Raw genomic sequence first — 22,639 nt, forward strand, 5'->3', positions numbered from 1 at the left:
TTCATCAGTTGCTGAAATCACTGGGCTCTTTTTCTTGCGATGAAACAATTTTCCACTCGTGGTCCTGTGGAAACTCTCATCTGGAAGAAACCTGCATTTGTCCTTTGGAGAAGTGTTGGCCTAGAGTTCAAACCAAATCCCATCAACCTAATTGCTCCTGCCACATGGCCTCAGGAGTGAATTCTCCCTTTGTTTGCAACCTGACAGAGGGGCAGAGCTGCACAAGATATATTGCTTGCAAGAGGGGAGAGAAATATGACTTTACGTGACATCCTCCTCCTGGTTAGCTGCTTTTTTGGCACTGGTTGGTTATACATTTGGATGTTGCTGCATTTTAAAAAAACATATTTCTTTTCAAATTGGAGCACCCCGTTCTCACTCCTGATACTCGGCTTCTGAGAATTGACATGATCTCAACCAGACACTCGTCAGATTTTCCTGTTGTAAGAGTTGGCCGTCAAAACTGAAAGCCTGCTCCCATACAGGTCCAGTGGTCTCACTGATTTGCAGGGAGAGGTGTCCTGGGTGGATGTGAGCCCTGCAGATGCTCAGCCTTGGCAAGGCTGTGCCATAATTAAGGTTTTCTCTGCTGAGCCAGACTGTCTCATCTCTTAGTCCTTTTTGCACTTCCGTGTTTCCTCCCATTGCAGCTTTCATATCCGCATCGTTTTTCATCCCTTTCCTTCTACCCAAATGTGATCTCAGAAAAGGAATCCAATAAACGCAATAACATACAAGGGTAAATGTTACAAAGTTAGAGACACATTTGCCTTAATCCTTCCCTTGAGTTTTCAAGTGACACAAATCTCCAAGTCAAAGGATACATTCCTCGTTGTGACATTTTTAGTTTTCAACAAAAGCCAGTTAGAAAAGTTTTCTTCTTTTCCTCTTTTTTTCTTTTTGGAGGGGTTGGAATTCTTCCTGGGACCTTAAAATCCTCCCATAAACTGAGGTGTCTTTCTACTCTAAGAGAGGGGCTGTGGGGAAATGAAAACAGACTTGGAGAGACATGACTGTTGCAGGTGATATAAAGCTTCAGAGTCAAACCCATCAGCTCAGTGAAACTGCTCAGCGGCAAACCAGCTCGCCACCCTCCCTATCTGTGAGGATTTGACAGATGAGGACTGTGAGAGCATTTTATAGCCACATCGGAACTCATGGTCTTATAACCTTGGGTGCTCTCTTGGCTTTAGCATACTAGACTATCGGGAATAAATTTGAGTTTAGGAATATCTTAGAAAATCCTAAACATCACATTTATATCCTATGTGTAGCCAAAGCAGAGGGGAGGCAGCTTACATGAAAACATCTCAAGCAATAAAATTACAAAACCATTAAAACAGGAGAAAAAAAAGATTCAAGAACCAAGAAGGTAAATGGTAAGAGTAGTTTTATACCGGAAATTATTTATATTAAACTATTCTTTCGAGCATGAAACTTAGTGCTGGCCTTAGGATCAAGAGACAGTTGAGGGATTCACAGCTCTCATGACCTTCCTTATCCATCCATTAGGAGAGAAAAAAAAATCCTAGCTCTCAACTCAGGATGGAGTCTATCATGCAGGTTTTTATATGGGGAACATTGAACAATATGGAAGATGAGATGATTTATTACTGATGAGTCACTTTGGTCAAACATAGATAGCTATTTAAAATTGTTAGAGATTTGAGAAGGTTGGGGAGAGAGAAGTTTGTAGGGAGCTGTAATTGGTTTTTCCTAATAAATTTGACTCCTGACTGTTTAGGATTCTTGAGATTAAAGCAGGTACCTGAATCTATTTTAAGAACCTCAAAAAACGTGCTTTCTGGAATCATTACATAGGAAGCAAGATTCTGGAGCGATAACATGAGCGCCCAGCATCTCCCCTTGAGGAAAAGATTTTACACAATCCCACTGGGCTTTTAATGTATTCAGTTCACCAGTGACTCAGAAACAAAAATGAAATCAAAATACTTTCTTGAAACTTGTGTAGTCCCTCTTGTCTGAGTCTGAAAAGGTGCCCAATAATAGCTATGCTAAATGATTGAACCCCTCTGCATGAGAGAGCAGACTGCTCGAATTTCTGAATCTTTTGTTTCTGGGGTCTTTAAAGGAGAGATAACATCTAGCAAATCGGTTAGAATAAGATCAGAGCTGCTCTTGCTGTGTAATCTTTACTCAGGGAAAAGCAAACTGTAGCCCTAAAGCCATCCAAGAGAAATGAAAGGCACCAACTTCATCCGTCTGAGAACCAGGCAAGGCTTGTGATAGGAATGGCCGCGCAGTACAAAGGCCTTTTCACCAGCTGCCTGTGTGAGTCAGATGGTTTGCTATGGATGGAGATAAGTTGGATTTATGGGAGGGGTCTCCCCAAAGAGTCTAGCACAAAACCTCTTCTCCTAGTCAAACAGGAAAGCTCATTCGTCTGTTAACAACACCCTGGAGAAAATGGCCCTTGAAGATGGTATCTATGAACAAGCATTGTGTGCTGGTGAAAGAAACTACTTGTTTCCATGGAGGTAGAGGAATCACTGAGGCTTCTAATTCTCGCCTGCCTCTTTTCTGAAAGGTCGCTGCCTAGATTTTCTCATTTACAGCACCTGACACTGCTACTTCTGCCAGGATCCATTAGTACCGTCTCGATGGCTCCCTTTGCCAATTAGAAAGAATTTAACACTAATGAGGGTCTGGGACATTAAAGAGGTCATCATTGCCAACTCAAGGAACAACTGAGAGAGACACATACTCCGTCAGAGATGTAGATATTTGTTTTTTCCATTCTAATGAAATCATACAACACTCATTATACTCGTAATGCATTTATCCTGGCAGCCAACCTATTGAATGCTTGTTGATCACATCAACCATCAAATCTGATGTTCCGTACAAACTCTGAGTTAGTCCAGGTCGGTCCAGTTCAAATTATCTGCACTGTGCAGTAATTATCTTCCTATTGATCTAATTCTTGCTCTGAGTCGTCACCTATTAGCAATATAGGCATTGCTTCTAAATCAGCGATTCTCAGATTCCTGCAGTGGTTCACACAGTTCCCCCAGAGGGGTTTGGAAATGTGTGGGGGCATTTTGGATTGTCCCAATTAGATTTTAGTAGGAGGGGATCAGGGATGGTAAACACCCTGAGACACGTGGGACAGACCATCCAATGAAAGACTGCCCCACCCAAAATGAGTACAAATTGAGAAATATTATCTGATATCTATCTCTCGGACCCAGGTTGGCTCTTTCTAAGAATTTCACTTGTCTCTATCTGAGGTAAATCTCCTGAAACACACAACCAACTGGTAATGCCACAGGTGATCAACCTCAAAACAGCTCCCACGATGAACAATGGCACAACAGAGACCATCCACTATTAAGTCAAAAGAACTGTATTCAAGTCTCCCTTGAACATTTACTGGTGGTGAGACCTCTGCTGAGTGCCTTAACCTCTGTAAGCCTCAGTTTCCATGCCAGTAAAATGAAGGTATAAATGCCCACCTCCCACAGCTATGAGCATTAAAATGGATGATGAGCATGAGCACTTTGTGATAAGAAAGCTCTATATATATGATACCCATTATGTCTACATGACCTCATGCTTCTGCTGTCGTGGACACTTAGGAAAAAGAGGCCTAATCCTGGTCCCCAGATGGACAAGGGAGTGAGTCTTTGGTCTCCCAAAGCATATGTTCATTTATTAGTTTAGGGGTGACAATTTGTTTCTCCGTTCACGGCTGCACATAATACGGGTCAGCCATTCATATTTCATGAAAGAATGCCCCAAAGAAGTTACTGAGCCATTGCTAGTTTCCTTTGGCCTTCAGTCATGCCTGCCTTGATAGAGACTCAGGGCAAAGAAGTTTCAAAGGAGTTAGGAGAGAGACATATCTGTAAGAAGCCCTAGGGACTCAAGGGGCAATATAGGGCATGGTGAGATTCAAGGCTGTTCTGCCAAGTGGAAGAATCGTAAAGCTTCCCAAAAGGCTCTCATCTGGGGTCTTTGTTTAAACATGAAGACACCTAGGGACTTGCACAGCAACAAGGGGAGGCTGCTGTGGTCCCTCACGGAAGGGCTAGAAAGCTGGGGCTTGGGGATTGGGAGTGGGGAGAGTCGATCCATGCCATCCGCGACCATCGTGTATAAAAGTCAGCAGGAATGAGAGGGGCTGGACCCCAAATGGAAAATGGAGAAAAGTGTCCTGGTGATGGGTGAATGGGAGGAGGAGCATTTTCTTCAAGGAAAGGTCCCAGATGGGATGCCAGCAGGATTAAAGCCAAATCTGGCTGTCATTAAACACAGGGCCACGGCTACTTTGAATAGATTAAGTAAAATTGACTTGACTACATTTAGTAAAAATGCCAATATTTTAAACCATTCAATCCTTTAGAGATCTCTTATCTATACTGGTCTATTTATAAATATGGAATCCCAAATTATTGGCTTGATTAAATTGACAAAATAACTTACTCATTTTATTTAAAATCACAAAATAATACTACTTATTTTAGAAAATAGAGATAAGCAAAAGTAAGAAAATTAAAGGCACCCATAGTCCCACCACATAGAGATAACCATGATTAACATATTACTCAATTTCCTTTCAATGTTATTACTGTTGTTATAAATTTTTAAAATAAAAAAAGATCATGTTTTATATACATGTTTCTTTTTTCACTTGCTCAACTGTGAGCATCTTTCTAGTTTGGCTGAATTTGCCACTTGTCAGTGTTTGTCACATGGTGAAATCTGAGGAGGCTTCTGTGTGACGTGTGAGGTGGTGGACGGGTCAGGCGAGGGTTTCCAGGGTCAAGCGCTCATTGTGTTCCGTTAACCTGGAGGCCTGATTCATATCCTCCTGGTGACCAGGAAGGTGGTTGTTCTTGATGGGAGGTCAATTGGCCAATGAGCCAAAGGAAAACATTATGTCTACTTGAAAACAATGGTCAATGTCCTTGTGGATGACCCACGGCACTCTGAGCTCTGTATCCTTGCATGGGCTTCAGTAGAAATGAGAGTTTTGGAGTCTTCAAAAAGATATTGGTTGTCTTTGTGTTGTTTATGTTGTAGAAAAGCACACCCACATACAAAAAAGACACCAAAATCACCTATAACCCCACAAAGCAGAAATAGCTGCTGTTAACATTTTAATTTTTGTGCTCTAATCTTTCCTTCTTATTTTAAAATAATCCTACCAACCAGAGATGAACCTTGTTAACACTTAGGTGTCATTACTTTTTAGAACAACAGTGTGATCATTCTGTTTTTGTAGCTTCTTTTTCTCCCCGTAGCAAACTAGCACAAGCATTTTCCTCAAACCATGGGATAATCTTCTACATCGCTTCATAAGAATACCTGCTAGTCCGTTGAATGCATCCTAATCATGAAAAATAATGTCCTATCATTGAGCATGTAGCTTATTTCCAACCCTCGACTTGTTTTCAAATAATGTTTTTCATATTAAAAATAAAGGTAAGCAAATAATTGTATACCCTGCAAACAAAACCACGAGTAATGAATGCCCTGGTTATTCACATATGAGATGGAGCATGAACTGGAAGGAGCTCAGCAGACGAGCATCCTCTGCCTCTGCTTCTGAAGGAAGTCCCCTAGTCTAACCCTCCTATTTCACACTGTAGGAAACTGAGAGTCAGCAAAGCTAAACTACCCGTCCCCATCACTTAAAAGGCAAATTCTAAAAACTACTGGTCTCTGACTTCCTGTCTTGTGTCCTTTATCTGGTTAATGTTGAAATTCAATATTCTTAGATCCAAAAATTAAACAAATAAGAAAACAAAAAGGTAGAGGTTGCTGCTACTAATTTCCCATTCTATCTACCTGAGGCTGAGAGAAATACGTTTTTGTTATCCCAATGTATTTCCCTTTATTTCTGAGGATTGGTACCCTGAGAAGGTACGATGGGTGTTCGCTCTCTTCAACTTACATCATTTTATTTTAAACCTTCAAATGCCTTTTAAATTCATGCTGCCAACTTTTTGCCAAGCTATGTCGACCTGTCGCTGTCGCATTGGCCCATCTCCTGCCATTTTTGTTTCTATTTCTGTGAACTCTTGCTGCCACATCACCTCTGTTAGTTCTCAGGTTCACGATACTTATTGTGGCAGGGATTTTTTTTTTTTTTGTATTTAATAAAAGGGCCTTTTCATGTCTTTCATCAGGTTGCAATAATCTCATGCACATCGCTAAGTCTACTGCATCTGTTCTCCCTAACGTTGCAATTTTAAATTCCACTATTGTAACCTTCAAAGTGGTCCATGTCACCACCCCAGTGTGAAGCTGAAACAGATGCCGTGGCACAATGCAGCTGGGTTTATTTCCTTTTTGTGCACGTAACGCACACCCTCTCTCCCCTCCTTGTCGCTTTTGTTAGTCTCTGCCGTCTGCTCTCTCGCTGCCATTGTAACTATAAGGGCTTCCAATTCCAGGAGAATGGTTTAAAATCCTATGAAAAAGAATCAGTGCTACAATACCAGGGTCTGTCATTCTTTTTGGGATAATCAATAAACATTCTTTTATTTATGTGATGTTTGTAGTGTAAATAAAATTATTATTCACTAGCGCACTGAGCACATCATCTCTCTCCAGTTTATTGTTCCTCCGTTTGCAACGACTTTATACTTAAAAAGGATCTCAAATTAGATTAAGGAATATGTTTCATTTCCTTTGATGTAGGATACGGATGGGGCTTCAGAGGTGCCGGCAATTCCCCTTTGTCTTGCTTTTCAGACTCACATAATGGAACATCAATCTTGCAAAGGATCCTTCTGCCAAAATCACCCGGTTTAATTTAATAGGCTACTTGGTTAAGACTGGAAGTCTTTATCTTCCATCCTACATTATTATGTCAATCCTAAGCCCTCTTAGCAAAATGGGAACATTACTCATAAAGAGAAATTGGGGGGGTGTGTTCAGACAGCTCTTTTAGAAAAATCAATGACAGTCCTAATACCTCATATTTTCATGGTTTAAAAATGTAACTTCATTAGTTAATATAATAAAAGACTTACACAACCTAAACGGGGGGGGGAAAAAAAGCAAACCAAACACGCCCTAATTCCACGACGTGGTGAACGAAAAGCTGAAGAAAGATATTCTGAGGTGCTTTGCTGTCCTCTGGCGGTTGATCATCTCAACAACACAGACGTGGGTTAGCGGCTCATTTTCAAAGGGCCTCGGCGATCTAACTGCTCTGATCCACGAGCTTCGTAGGCGAGGAAAGGGTGCCCGTGGGGTCCTGTCACCGGTGCAGAGCGCAGGGAACTATAACACCGCAGCGGTCTAATTTGAAGCGTTCTCATTAACGTTATTGGACGTTTGTTTGTACATTCATGTATTTGAACGAGTTTTCAGAAAGTATCCATTTTCTGAATTTCCATCAGGAAATTCTTCTGCAGAGTGACTTTGATGCACAATATATCATTATTGTCTGATAACTTTTGACAAAAATTTATATTTTGGAACTGATTTAATAATTATAATTCTTATTAAATTCTATGAAAGTTTTAAGAAAAATCATTCAGTATATTATAGGCAAAAAACCTAATATCAAAAGAATGTAAAGTGTGCTTTGCTTTAGGTAGACATCTGTTAAACGAAAATCTTTTGATATTTTACATTTTGTATAAAACAAAGATTCCACACACATTCCTATACTTCTGTGTATCCATTTGGCCACAACAGGCATTTTTGTGCAATTTAAACTGTTATTCATGACGATGACTTTTTCCCCCAGAATATTTGGAGATTTTAGATCTTTTCTTTTCTTGTGAATTTATATTCTTTGACTCTCTCCCCTGACTTGGGATCATGTTGGGTGGAATTCATACTCAGATGCTATTCCTTTCTTCTAAATTCCTTTAAGTCCCAATGACATTTTATCGAAGGTGCTAGAAGCTTAATGACATAGAGGATTGAGTTATGGGGGTGTGAGCCTGTGGGTTACAGCTGTTTTGATTTCCGGTTCTCTTCCTCTGCCTGCTCCCCATGCTGCTGGGCTCTCTACCACAGAGACAAGATATCCAGGGAAAGAAGATAAGGGAGGATAAGATTCAAATTACACTTTGCAGTCATTATTTGCAGATTCAAATTCTTGAATGAAATCGATAGCTTAGAGAAGACATTGATGTTTAAGTTATAAAATAGCATCTTATGTCTCACCCCTGATTTGGGGGATTTTTTTACATCGTGAATTGTCAGATTATCCTCAAATGTTGCCTCTTGATTCAACCAGATTTGACAACTATAAAATTCTAACAACAACAACAACAACTTCTACAGTCTGTTGAGAATGGACGAGGTGTGAGCCACTGAACTTGGCCTTCTCTGTATTGTATTCCCTCAAATCTAAAACAAACGTGAGGCACACCATCATTATATGTATCACTAGGGAAGAAAGAATATGTCCAATTAAAGTACTACTAAGTGCTTTATGATCACATAGACTTTGTATTATATTAATATTGAAAGAGCTGTTTTAGGCTTTAGCTAAATGTTGGTCTTTTTCATCATATAGCACTCTTATGCATATATAAGAAGGAAAATAGAAGCAAATTCAATTGGTTAAGGAATTCTAAAAGTCTTACTTTATTTTGCATTCAGAATCTATCTTTATTGATTCACATTTTGAGTGAGTTGTTGAGGTTCTCGTTTGTTTACCCCATATTGTCTCCTGTACCTTTGAGAGTGTAGAGGATGCAGCATCTCTTAGAAGAGGCTCCCTCAGGACCTCTGGGATCTCCTTCCACACTGCTGACGCCTATTCTGCAAGGTTCCGTGCGGTGCTTTCTTGAGGCACTGGCAGAAGGTTTTCAGACATCCGGGACCCGTACTCCTTCCTCAACTGGTTCTGAAATGGTCTGTCAACTGGAAGTGGAGGAGTCGTCAGTCATGCCACCAGGGTTAACAAGTGTGCGCCATGACAGCTAGATTGCACCTGCTCCTTCGCAGGTGGTGACTTAAGGTGCTATAGGTTGGAAGATGCGCTCCCATTCTGGAGATGCCCGATGTGGGGACGATGCTTTTTCAAATCAGTGCAGTATCGTGTACTGTCCTTTAATTCAACCTGCATTATAACCCTATGGGGTAGGTCTTGTTTTCTCTGATTGACAGGTCATTCAGTGAAACTATAGCACTGAAAGGAGATTCGAGAATGCAGGAAATAGACTTTGTGAGAGGGGTGGCTGCCTTGAGGAAGTCCTTTCATAAGGAACCAGAAGGAATGAAAACTTGTTGTAGCAGGTCATATTACCTGGCATCAGGTACCCTATTTGCAAAGAAGCAAACTTATTATATATGTCATGTTCAGAGGACCCGGAAAAAATTTCACAGGCTACTGCAGAATTTGCGAAAGCTCTGATAAAATATAAGTGGCCGTTGGCTGTGATTTCTGAAAAACAAAGAGGCATTCCATAATACTTTTGCAGCATATCCCAAATCAAAATCATTGAGGCTGGCATGTTTTCTTCAGAATCGTGAAGACTAATGTTATTTTTATAAAATGGGCAACAAGCTCCTCCACGGACGAATTTGAATCATCTTCAGCAGACACAGAAGTCTCTTGAGAAGAAAGTGATTCACAGCAGGACTTGGTGGCTAAGGGATTCATCCTGTTGAAACAAGAATGTGTCAACCAATTACCCAAGATGTGCTCCAAGGCACTGCTGAGGAAATGAAGCTGCTTGCAAGCTGCCAACATCTGGCCACAAAGGACACCTTTTACGAAGAAATCACACTGTTATTCCATAAGGCCATCATTATTTTGTGCTGACCAAATTTTATGCAGCACACACTTCTATCGTTATTCTGAAGACATTGGGTAGAAGTGATATCTTTCGCCCCCTAGGGGACATCTGGTAGTGTTTGTGGACATTTTTGGTTTGCATGACTGGTGGTGGTGGTGGGTAGAGGCCAGGGATACTTCTAAATATCCTACAAGTCGCAGGAAAGCCCCCCCACAACAAAGAACCATCGGGCTCTAAATGTCTATAGGGCTGAGGCTGACATTCCCTGGTCTAGCCCCTAATAGCACAAATAGCATCTCTTCTCGAAAGCCTTTCTGGGTGCTTCTTCCATGGGCTGCGTAGTGCCCTGTGCTGGCTACCTTCCCAGAGCTTACACTCTGTTCTGAAATCAACTCCATTTTCTTCCCTGTCTTCACATTATACATGAAGCCCCCTGAGGACAGGGACTGTGTTTTGGTCACGTTCTGTCCTTAGAAACTGGCATCGTGCCAGGGGCCATTAAATTGATTACAAATAAATGACAGTAATCCAATTAGACTGAGCTTAGGCAAAATAAAGGATCCCAGGAAATGGTGAAAAATCCAGCTGTAGCAAGGTCAGGGATATAGCTGGAGTTCAGGAACAACAGGAACCAGCAAAAGCTGGCAAGGTTCTCTCTCGGTCTCCTGTCCCTGCTTTTCTCTCTAGGTGAACTTTAGTCCTCTGCATGGTGACACATGCCCATGGACAGTTCCTGAGTTTTCAGTCTCATGGCCACCTACCCTGAAGAGGAATAGCCCATCTTTTTGGCACTCTAGTTCAAAAATTCTCAGGAAAGCATAGCTTTCCCTCACTGGCTCCCTTGGGTCAGTTGTCTACCTTGAACTAGTCCACTGTGGCTAAAGCTAAGAGCAGGAGCAGTTCCTAGAAAGCAAGGAGTGTGGGCAGACAAAGCACAGGTGTCCACTGCCCTGGACCATGGAGACACTCAGTGATGATCTGCTCAGCGGCTGAATACGGAAAAGCCCAGAGGAAGGTAAGATGTGCCACACTACTCAGAATAACTTCCAGGGACCTCTGCTTTTAATGGGAAATGAAATTTCTGGGAAGAGGTGGCACAGTTGCTTGGGAAGCCTGTGTTTGAGGCTTTTATTAGTTGGGGCTCTTTGGCCAAAAATGGCTAAAACTCTACTCCAATTAGCTTAACTATAACAGAAATTTTGGCTCATGGAACTCTGCAGTCTAGGGGTAGATCAAGCGGCAGGCATGGGTAGATTCACGATCTCAGACAATCTGCCCTCTGTCTTTGTGTGGCCTAATTCTCTTTGCAGACTCACTCCATATATTGGGACAGATGACCACAGGAAGCCCCAGCCTCACACCTTCCCAGTCTAGCCATGAGAAAGACAACCGTCTCATATGTCAGTATCTGAGAAGACTCAAATTGACTTATCTTGGGTCTTGGGCCCAACGTTGATCAACTGCTGTGGTTAGGACCATAGGAACTTCTGACTGGTACGTCTACATCTCATGACCACTCTGGTGATATAAACTTAGTGTGTGAATGACAGCCCACCAGTAGCCACGTGGAGTCCAGGAGGAGTTTCTTGAAGGAACTAGAAGCAGGGAGATGAGAAGGCATGATAGAGAGACAAAAATACAGCTACCATAGTCCACTGTATCTCTTTACTGCTTATTACCCATGTGACTTTGGAGAAAAAACTTAACTCTGAGGCTATTACTTATTAAAATAAAAAATAAAGACCACTTACTAAGCATAAATAATAATAAAATGGTAAACACTTTAGTTAGTAATGCTTAGTCTTATGCAATTAATTTCCATTTTACTTTGGGTTTGATGTAATTTTTTGAGCTCATGATACCTGGTGCTAATAATAGGCCAGAACAGGAGGGAGATGAGACGGATCACTATGCAGAGCCCTCTGCATCCTTTCTCTCCCGTAGCTTCGACATCTCTACTTGTCTACTTTTGGGAGCTCAAATTTGATGCCAAAGCCTCAGGTGAGGGCTTGTAGGTTTAGGAGCTTAATCATTCGTTTTTTCCTTCATAACTACAGTACACGAGATGAGAAAAGGCCTTTATATCATGATAGAAAGTTACAAACAATAATAGGGGGAGTAGTGTAATAATCCCTTTGGACCCATCACCAGCTCAACCACCATCAACTCCTATATGGCATCATTCATATTGCTGTCCTCTTCACCCATCTTTACAATCATCCCAAAGCAAATTTTATCTGAACTTTGTGTGTTATCTCTGAACGATAAGGTCTCTTAAAAAAACCACAATGCCGTTATCATACCTAAAAAATGAGCAATAATTAATAGCGTTAAATAGCCAGACAGGGTTTCCAGACCTCTGATTTCCTCATTCTTTCATTCATTCATGCATCTGTCTCTATCTGTCATCTATCTGTCTAATGTTACAATTGTGTTCGGAGTCGGGATTCAGAGGAGATCCATGCACCACGATAGGTTGATGTGTCTCTTAAGTCTCCTTTGATCTGGAGGCTCCCCTGTCACCTCTCTGTCTCTTCTTTTTCCTTTGCAGCTTTTTTCACTGAAAAACTGTTTTTTTGTTCTGTAGAGTTTCCCACAGTCTGGATTTTGCTGATTGCCTCCCTGTGGTGTTGATGAGCTTCTCTGTCCACCATGTTTCTGGACATGTTATATTTAGAGGTTTGATCAGATTCAGGTTCAGTGCCCCCGGCAGGACCATTCCGTAGGTCGTGCTGAGTGCTTGCCTCATGAGGCCGTAATGACTACCTGTCTCTACTCATGATTTTAGTAACCCTTGTTCCGTTAATGTATTAGGGATTGCAAAGTGATGACATTTTGATTCTACCATTCCTTCTTAATCGATTAGCTGGAGGAGAGATCTATAAAGAGAAATTTCTTCATCAGCTCTGAAGTCTCTCTGAGGTTTAATTTATACGGGAATGGCAGAATGAAGGCCTGATTCTTTCCCTTCATTTAAAATAATGAATTCGTTTCCCATCATTGTCCACTGGTGATCAATGAGGAGTGCTTTTTATTGTCACGAATTTAAACATGTTGGATATGTTTTGTTCCATTGTATTTATTATTATTATCCTTCATGCTCAAGTTAAGTTGCCCCATCTGTGACCAGTCGGAATCTATTTCAGTTAGCTCTTGAGTCTTTTTTGAAAAAAAACGTGGACAGCTATCTGATTTCCTTTTTAAAATAGACACTGTTATCATTAAAATTACCTTGTAATATAAATGCATGGATTGATTTTCTCTCAATTTTTTAAATGTGCTTTTTATTGATGTGTAACATATATACAGAAAAATGCACAATTCATGAATGCATAGCTCTGATTGTCAAGAGGTGAACACACCTGTGTGCCTAGTGCCCATCTCAGGAAGCAGAAAATTACCAGCAGGCCCTGACCCTTCCTGGGCATCACCCTTTCAAAGAACCACCACCTGGCTTCTAGCCCCATATACTCATTTCACCTGCTTTTGACTTTGCATAAATGAAATCATACAGTAAGTTCTCTTTTATGTCTGGTTTCTTCTACTCAACATTTTGTTTGTGAAATTCATCCATGTTCTTGTGTGAAGTGATAATTTATTGATTTTCTAACATCAGAGGTTGGACCTCTTGGATTGATTCTCTATCTTTTTCATTCTTTTTTCTTGTGTTTCTCATGTTTTAGTTTTTTTGTTCTATTTTTTGGTAGTTTTTCTCAGCTTTATGTTGAAGTTCTCTTCTGTTCCCTGCGTTGTCTCTGTTTGCTCAAGGTTCTTTTTTTTCTGATTGCTTTGGTTTTTGCCTTCTATTTTGTAGGCTTTCCTTAGATGATTTGTGACTCTGGTTTCTTGTATGTAAATGTAAGGACTAATCAGCAATTTGGAAGCAACTGTTGGATAACTGTGTGAAAAGTCACATTTTTATTTGGCAGGGATCTCATTACCTAATTGCTTCATAACAAACCACTCCAAACTTAGTGGCGTAAAACAGCAATACTCATTTATTATCATTTATTATTATTTTCTCTCATGATTCTGGGCATTGGATGGATTCAAACAGGTGTCAGGGTCTCTCACATGGTCTCATGCTGTTACTGTCAGTGTCTGGGGCTGGGTAATCTGGAAGCTTCTGCATTCAGATGCCTGGCTCTGGGTTAGGAAGACTCAAACAGCTGGAGGCTGGAACTTGCATCTCTCTATCTCTGTGTGGTCTCTCCAGCGTGGCAGCTGCACAGTAGCTGGACTTTTTACATGGCAGTTCAGAGTTCCAAAGGCGTGTGTCTCAAGACAGAGCGAGCGAGACGGAAGCTGTAGACATGGCCTCTTCTGACCTGGCCTCGGAAATCATTCAGCGTCACTTCTACAGCATTGTGGTCACCAGGAGTGAGCCACTAAGGCCAGTCTGTATTCAAAGGAGGGGACTGAGACTTCACGTCTTGATGGGCTGCATGTCAAATAATTTGTAGATGTGTTTTAAAGCCACCACGGTTAATATCTGCAGGTCTTTTCCTTAGGACTCTTGGGTTCTTCCTAAGAGGGGTTCTCCAGTCTACCGGTGAGGATGTGAGGTAGGTCAGGGTTGGACATGCCTGTCTGCTGGCATTCTTAGACCAGGATGCAGAAAGAAAAGAGCCTGTAGTTTGCTTGTTGGAGGGTCCCATGGTTTAAGATACAGATTTTCATTTAATCCTCTCTTCTTTGACTGCATTTGTTTTTCCTCAACCCCATTCTCTTAATGCAAATTCCCTGGGAGCTCTGGTCTCCTGCTGGGTGGAGCCAGGGAGTCTAACTGCTCCATGTAAACACATCCCCGTTTTCAGATGTACCCCTGTCTGCCTTTGTGATGAGTTGGTGCCTGCAAGTCTTGAGTCTTTCTAAGGTGTCCTGGCAATCTTCTGTTTGCTTCTCTGGATTTACTTTCCATTCCTCTCTACCCTGCTTGGGGCCTTGGGAGGCTGAATGAGTGGATTACACCCTGGGGCTCCCTACGTTCTGCTTGCAGTATCAGTGACTGTGCTGTGCTGAGCCGTATTAGAGCTTGATGCAAAAGGAAAAATCACTAATACTGATCCTGACTTTATTTAAAATTTTGCTATTTTGTTCATCGTGGAATTTTTTGGCATCAATTTTGACTTTGTTTTATTTTTTGGTGAGGAAGATTGGCCCTGAGCTAACATCTGTTGCCAATCTTCCTCCTTTTGCTTGAGGAAGATTGTCACTGAGCTAACATCTGTGCCAACTGTCCTCTATTTTGTATGTGGGATGCTGCCACAGCATGGCTTGATGAGCTGTGTGTAGATCTGTGCCCAGATCTGATCCTACAGATCCCCAGCCACCGAAGCAGAACATACGCCAACTTGACCACCATGCCACCAGCCGTCCCCAGTTTTGACTTTTTACGATTGCATTAAAATAGCATTTATCTTGATTACTGAGCTTTTGGCTCCCCCTCTTGTTTGAATTTTGTACCTGAAGTGACTATCTCATTTCCTTCCCCCAGCCCCAGCCCTGACATTTTGAACATTATGTTGCCAGACTCTGCATCCTGTTAAAATCATCTGGAGAATGTTGATTTTGTTCATTTGTTTTATTTTGTTTTAGCAGGCAATCAGCCTGGTGAGGGTCAGACTGAAAATTCTGTCGCAGCTTCTTTCGGTGGTGGTTCCACTGTCAGTGAAGCTTCAACAGCTTTGCCGAGCTCTGAGGTCTGCCCTGGCCACCCAGAGTTAGTCCAGGACTGGGTGATGGTCTATGTTGTAGTTTAGTTCTCAAGGCTTTTGCTCCGCTTCTTTGGGTGTATTAAATGCGCGTGCAGCTTGAGAACGAGCCTGGGACTTGTGTCACTTCATATACAGAATTAGGAATCCCTTCGTCAGATCTCAGCAGTGCTTTCCAGCTCCCAGATCCCCATCTCCTGGTTTTCAGAGTTTTATCCTCCTGTGGGTTGCACAGTTACAAGTGACTGGGACCGCCCTGGGGAGAGGCTGCAAGAGACAAGAGAAGGGAAAAATTAATGTGAATTCCCCCCATTGTCTTTTCACAATAAGGACCCCTTTTCCTGTATCTCTCTTAGCATCAGTCACTGTACTATAGAAATAGTCAAGCATATCATTTTCTTTTGCAGTGGCCTTCAGGGAATACAATAAGGAACCCAAAGGGAATTTAGTGGAGCTCCCAAAGTCATGTAGAGTGTAGGCTTTTGACATCAAATTGGGCAGCCAATCGTTTGTGTAGAGTCTGTGGTCTCTGCTGGTTTTAAGCTTCCTGCCTTGCTGTCACGGCTTGGTCTTTTACACAGGGCACAGGGCTGGGCGCAGAGTGGGAATTCAATAAACATTTGTTAAATGTTCCAGGTCAGACTTCAGCACCATAACCATTTAAAGTTTGACTATAGAAAATTTTATTTCCAAAGTTTTAAAATTTATAATGAGCTAATATTGCCTTAGTCAAGTGTCCAGTACCTCTGGTGGCTGGGTTGCTGCAGGAATAGGCTGAGCTGGAGGCCAGGGTGCATCCTTGGGGGTGAGGATTCGGCAAGCGCCCTAACCTGGCTTTGCACTGTCCCTCTCTGGTCCAAAGCCCCAGGTTCCTAACTTGTAGAAAGTAGACCAACTAGTCGAGAGTCTTGGAATACAGTTCTGGTACGTGCCCAGCAATATTTATATTTTCTGCTTCTAAGTTACAAATTAAGTCATTGGGAGGAGAGCTGTTAGAACTTAAAGGCCTTTGACACAGGTCCACAAAACCAAACCAACCCAAAAAATCAGCAATGTTCTGGTTGGGTAATATTTCCCTGAGATGTATTCTAGCTTGCCTTTTGTTTGTTCGTTCAGTGCACATTTCTTAATGCCTATTTTGTGAGAGGCAACAGATAACAGCCTTTGAGGAATAAAAAGAAGTATTTACTTAAAAATCTATGGGCGTTGTTCACCTCTCCTCTCCCAGCCAGCTAACATTCTCCTGGAGGTCAAAACAGTTAAGCTGTGATTACAGGAGGCCCCTTTATCCGCCGTTTCAGTTTCCAACGTTTCAGTTACCTGCGGTCAACTGCAGTAGGAGAGAAGGTGCTCCTCCTTCTGATGTATCATCAGAGGGTCAATAGCAGCCTCACGCCAAGTCACAACGCCCACGTCATTCACCTCTCTTCATCTCATCACGTAGGCATTGTATCATCTCACATCAGCACAAGGAAGAAGAAGGGTGAGTATAATGCAAGATTTTTAGAGAGAGATAGAGAGACCACATTCACATAACTTTTATTACAGTGTATTATTATAATTGTACAGTATATTATTATAATTATATATACAATATATTACTATAATACAGTATATTATTATAATTATAAAAAAGTATGTAATTATATACAGTGTATTATTATAATGCAGTATATTAATATAATTACTACAGTATATTATAATTATTGGTTATGTTGTTAATCTCCTACTGTGCCTAATTATAAATTAAACTTTATCATAGGAATGTATGTATGGGAAAAAACATAGTAGGTACAGTGTTCTGTACTATCCACAATTTCAGGCATCACCTGGGGCCTTGGAAGGTGTCCCCCACTGAAAAGGGGGGGCTACAGTATAATACAAGTGCTCCAAGGGGCTGCCAATCCTTCCTCCGTCATCCTTGCCTCTCCTTCACATTGCCCTTTCCACCTGCCCCTGCTTTCATCTCAGGCAGTCTTATCCCTGATAAGTTGGGGGCAGGCCATGTGACCCTCTGCACGCCATTTCCTGCCCCCCAGTTTGGAAGGGACCAGAAGTGCATACTTGATCCTAACTAGCCAATTAGATTTCTTCTCTTGATAATTTTGAATTGGGACCAAGTTCTGAATCGGCTAGGGTTACATGCTGATGTGGACTCCCGTGGGAAACTGCCAATTTGAGCAGAACTTTGGGGCCAGGTGGCTAATTAGTAAGGAAAATGGGTTGATCTACACTGCAGGAAGAAAGGCAGAAGAGGATGTAGAGAGGGTCTGAGCAGAGTCCATGCCAACCTCCGAGAGAGATGGAGAGAGGATCCTGCTTGGTTCCCAGTGGTGTCCCAGGTCCCCACAGGGCCAGCTATACTTCTGCCCTTTGATTCCAGAAGATGCCCTGATTCCTTATGATAAAAACTCCTTTTAGTGCCAACTTGAGTGGATTTCTGGGTTGTTTGTTATCTTTTAACAACAAAATGCTTCTTGATGAAAATGACAAAACAAAGTGAAATACAAACTAAATAGAAGTACAAGCAATAATGTAAAAGAAGAAACAGCAAATAACTCTGACTAGTTAATGCAAAAGACAGGCACATTAATTTTACATCTTCTCTGAATTCTCTCTATGCTCCCCCTTCCCACATTTCTAAGAGCAAAAGTTAAAAATCAGTGTCCTGAAATGTTAAGTTATTTCATTTCTGATGGAGGATTTTTAAAAATTTAATCATGAGGGGATATCTATTGCTACCTTGGTGATAGACCTTAGCATCTCCAATTTCTTTGGTCAACACCCACTTGCTGGCAGGAATGCAACTTGAGGGAATTGTGGCTGTGCGCTGAGTCTGTTTTCTAAACATTATGTTGATTTATGATGACTCATCTCCTCGGTGTACGTGATGAACTTCTTTGGTGGGGGGAAGGGGTCTTCATGGATGACTAAGCTCTGTCTTCAAAAAGCACTAAATTAAAGGAGCTAGAATTCTGTTTCTTACCTCAATTTATTTTACTTTCTCTGAAGTGCTTAGTATTAAGGTGCTCAACAAAAAAGCACCCGTCTCACTAAACTGACAGTTAGCAGTGTAGTGGATTATTGTCAAGGCTCGTTTTTCTAGGGCCCTAGCCCAGGACTAGAAAGAAAGTCTTTTTAATTTCTCTTTTTTGCTCTTTTCTCTGCTTTTGGGACATTTTTCCCCTGCAAGAACACTGTAAAGGGAAAGTCTATTTCTTCTTCCTCTCTTAGACGTGTCACAGCTTTGTCTTCTGACTTACCCCTCTAAACTTTCACATTGGGCCTGAGCTAACGTCTGTTGCCAATCTTCCTCTTTTTGCTTGAGGAAGATTGTTGCTGAGCTAAAAATCTGTGCCAATCTTCCTCCATTTTGTATGTGGGACACTGCCACAGCATGGCTTGATGAGTGATGTGTAGTTCCATGCCAGTATCTGAACCCACAAATCCTGGGCAGCCAAAGCGGAGAGCGCGAACTTAACCACTGTGCCACTGGACCAGCCCCTCATATTGACGTTTTATCCCTTATCTTGCTCCATCTTTTGAAAATTCAGTGAAAACACTGGTCCCTTTTGCCTTTCTGAAGTTCATAGATATATGATGTGAGAATTCTTATGGTAAATTCTGCTTCAAACAAAAAAAATCCACAGAAGAAATTATAGGATGTAAAAGACTACCCCGTCTTCCCAAGGGAGGGAAATTTCTCTGAAATCTAATCCCAAAGTGTCCAGAGGGAGGCTGGCCCTGAATTGTAAGGGAGACCACATTTATCATCTTTCTGACTGTGATTCTCGGCCATCTTCAGTAATCAACTCTTTCTGGTCTCCTGGTGAGTTGGCCTTTCTCACTGGCCTCTCTTACTGCCCTGGAATTCCACCCAGCTTGGCTTTCCTGCTACAAAATGGTCTCTGCCTCCTTATCCTTATTCTACCAGAAATCTTACTTTGGCTGGAGACATTTCAGTGACTGAGGCAAGGGTTCCCACACAGTAGTCATGTGGAAAGTGTTCCCTTGGACAGGAGTACAGGTTTTGGGGAAGTGAAATGGAAGGGAGAGGTAATGTGGGGTGAGCCCCAGCTGGTCCCCACATCTCAGGACTCTCACTGAGAACCCTTCCTCTACTCACCCAGCCAGTTATGTGTCCCTAGGTCCCTAGTTCAATATTGTTGCCTTCCCCTCTGGACTCTAAGCTTGTTAAGGGAAGAGAGCAGATTTTTCCACTCTGCCTTTTCTATGCGCCAAAGCTGGGACCCCAAGTAAGCAGTCAGTAAATATTTATTCAATAAATGGATCAGTGAAGAGGACCTTCTCCTGTCATTCCAGTCATAGCATGCAAGTGACCGTTCGTTCCTCCTCTAAGTAGTGCTGGTCCTGACCACTCCTTTATGGAATGATGTGGGCCATAGCGAGTGAGTGAATGAATAAAATGAATGTGAAATATGTGGAGGATATTTTGAAAATACTAAACTCATGTGTTTTTAAAAATTCCCTTAGCCTATAACACCTGTCGGGTCCCCACACGTGGAATGAATGGGTTTCGTTATTTTAGGAAAATTATAGAAATTCTTAGTCTGGAGCAGAGAAGCCATTTTTTGGTTTTGGTTCTCAGCTGACAGTCTTGGGTCTTTAGCAAAACAATGTCTAATCATCAGAAAGAGATTTTCTAAATCCCAAAAGTTTCCCTTTACTCGTCAAGAGTTAAGCCTGGCTGACCTGAATCAAAGAGTTTTATTGTCCCTAGTGGGTTCTGACCATGGTTGCGAAGCAGAATCACTTGGGGAGCCTTAAAAAACACCAATGCCCAGGTCCCGTTTCTAGAGACTCAGATTCAATTATTTGGTCTAAGATGGAGTTCAGGTGCTGCTGTTATAAAAAAAAGTTTTCTAGGTGATTCTGATGTGCAGTCAAACTGAGAACACTTCTGTAAACTGTAGTATTTCAAGGCTGGATGATATGACTTATGGCAAGACCCCGTTGCACAGGAAGGCGAGAAGTAAGAGAGCAGGGTGAAGAGATCAGACAGGAATGACGTGACTCCCTCCTGAGGGCTGAACACTGGCATAGGGGTGGGCAAGGGATGGTAGGAACACCCAGAAAGTTTGGGGGATGGCTAGTGTGGGACTTAGTCAGAGCTTCTCAGATGTTTCACAGGAGAATCCCAAGCCATGTAGGGAAGCATTATATTCAACACGGTGCTGAGTGTGAGGTTGCTAAGTGATATTTTAGGAATGTGATGAAGTGAGTGGGCCAGAAGGAAGCCCTACGGAACGCATCTCCCCTCAGTTTGGTGCAGCCAAGATGGCTGACAGTTCCTGGTACCCAAAGGGGATGCTGAAGCAGCAACAGAACAGGTTGACTGGATAAGCCTGAGGTTGAGATGGGGAGACTGCTGAGTGCAGGAACCTCTAGCAAGAGGCTCTGGCAGGGACCACTGAGTGCGATGGCGAGCAGCATCATGATACACAAGAGACCAGGAGGGTCTCTCATCACAGACTCCCTCAGTGGGTAACAGACTAGCAAAAACCTGGAGGGTGGTTTTTGTCTGAAACCCCACCTCCTGCTCCCCTGAGGGTAGGAATACCTTCCCCTCCATCCAGCCGTGACTCTGAGAAGAAGAAACAGCCCTCACTGGGAGTTGGAACTTTGAGTTGAATTAATATTCTCTTCAAATCAATTTAGACTCATAAATACTGTTTTAAGCCAGAAGATACTGAATTATTTTTAATTGTCACATCTATGTTTTTCTTCTGCTACCAGCAAAAGTAGGAAGAGGATGGAAAGATGAGAACAGTTATAGATAATAAAGAAAGTTATGTTTCTTATATGTCTGGGGTGTGATACATAAATTTTTGAGATGACAATAATATAAAGGATGAACTCAGATATTGACCAAGTTGGTCTAAATTTCTCAGTATTATTTCATATAGATTAGCTTTTAATACAATGGCATAGCACTCAGTGATAAAGAGAAACTGCTGATACACACAACGACATAAATGAAATGCAAAAACAATGAACAAGAGAAGACAGACCCAAAAGAATAGGTGCTGTAGGGGTCCATTAATATGAATTTGAGGAACAGGCCAAACACTTGATGGTGACAGACGTCAGAACAGCGGCAATCACTGGGATGAGGGTGTATTAATGACTGGTAGGCATGAGGAAACTTTCTGCTGCGATGGGTGTGTTTCACATGTTGATCTGGCTGGTGGACATGTAGATGTATACCCATGTAAAATGTCATTGAGTTGTCCACTTAGCTGCTTATTTTATTGCATATAAGTTATAATCAAAAAAGTACTAAAAGAAGTAGGGGGTAAATGAAGAAAACAATCTTACTCATTTTTCACTCAAAGACTTGGGTTAAACTGTCAGAATATAAAGCCAAGTGTTGAAAAGTGGATGGTGCCAGATAAAAATAAATCTGCCACTTAGATTCGCCAGAGGCTGACTCAGCCAGGTCCCTGCAATAGCAGAGACAGAAGACAGAAGGGTTAGATACGAGCAATGAGGGAAATGTGTTTTCACCAAAAAGCCCCTGGGCCTCCTTTGACAACTTCTTTCTCTCCCATGGAAATTTTTAGATCCTATTATGTTACCACAGCATTTTTCCAAAACTCTCCTCCTGGAATTGATTTGTCTAAAGACATGCCGGCTCCTTTAAAATCAAAACTAAGCTGTCAACACATCCTAATGGCACTGTTGTTTTTGGAGGGAAGATTGGTGACATAAGTGGTCTTGGAAGACGCAGGGATCATGCGTGTGTATGTTCTGAGTCCTTGGGAAAGCCGCTCCTTTTTATCACCATGGAGTGGGAAAAGCATTGGTTTCCACGTCAAAAAGACGTGAGTTCAGCACCCGACTTCACCATTTCCCATCGGAGAGATATCGGAAAGCCACTTGATCTTACAGCACCTTGTTTCTTTATCTGTGAGGAGGAAAAGGAGATAACAGCTTTTTACAGATTGTGCTGTGAAGATTGAATCAGATCTTATATAGGTGCATGGTGTGCAGTAGTCTCTCAACAAGTGAGTAATTACTATTCTCGTTGGTATAGGATTGCAAAAGGCCAGCTACCCAAATATCACCATCAGCCATGGACTTTAGTTCACACAGTTGTGTTCTTCTGGAATTCTCTTCCTCTTTCTACTCCCAGGCCAGCCCTGGTGGTCTAGTGGTTAAATTCCG

This window comes from Equus quagga, chromosome 15, assembly GCF_021613505.1.
Source record: "Equus quagga isolate Etosha38 chromosome 15, UCLA_HA_Equagga_1.0, whole genome shotgun sequence".
Classification (NCBI taxonomy): Eukaryota; Metazoa; Chordata; class Mammalia; order Perissodactyla; family Equidae; genus Equus; species Equus quagga.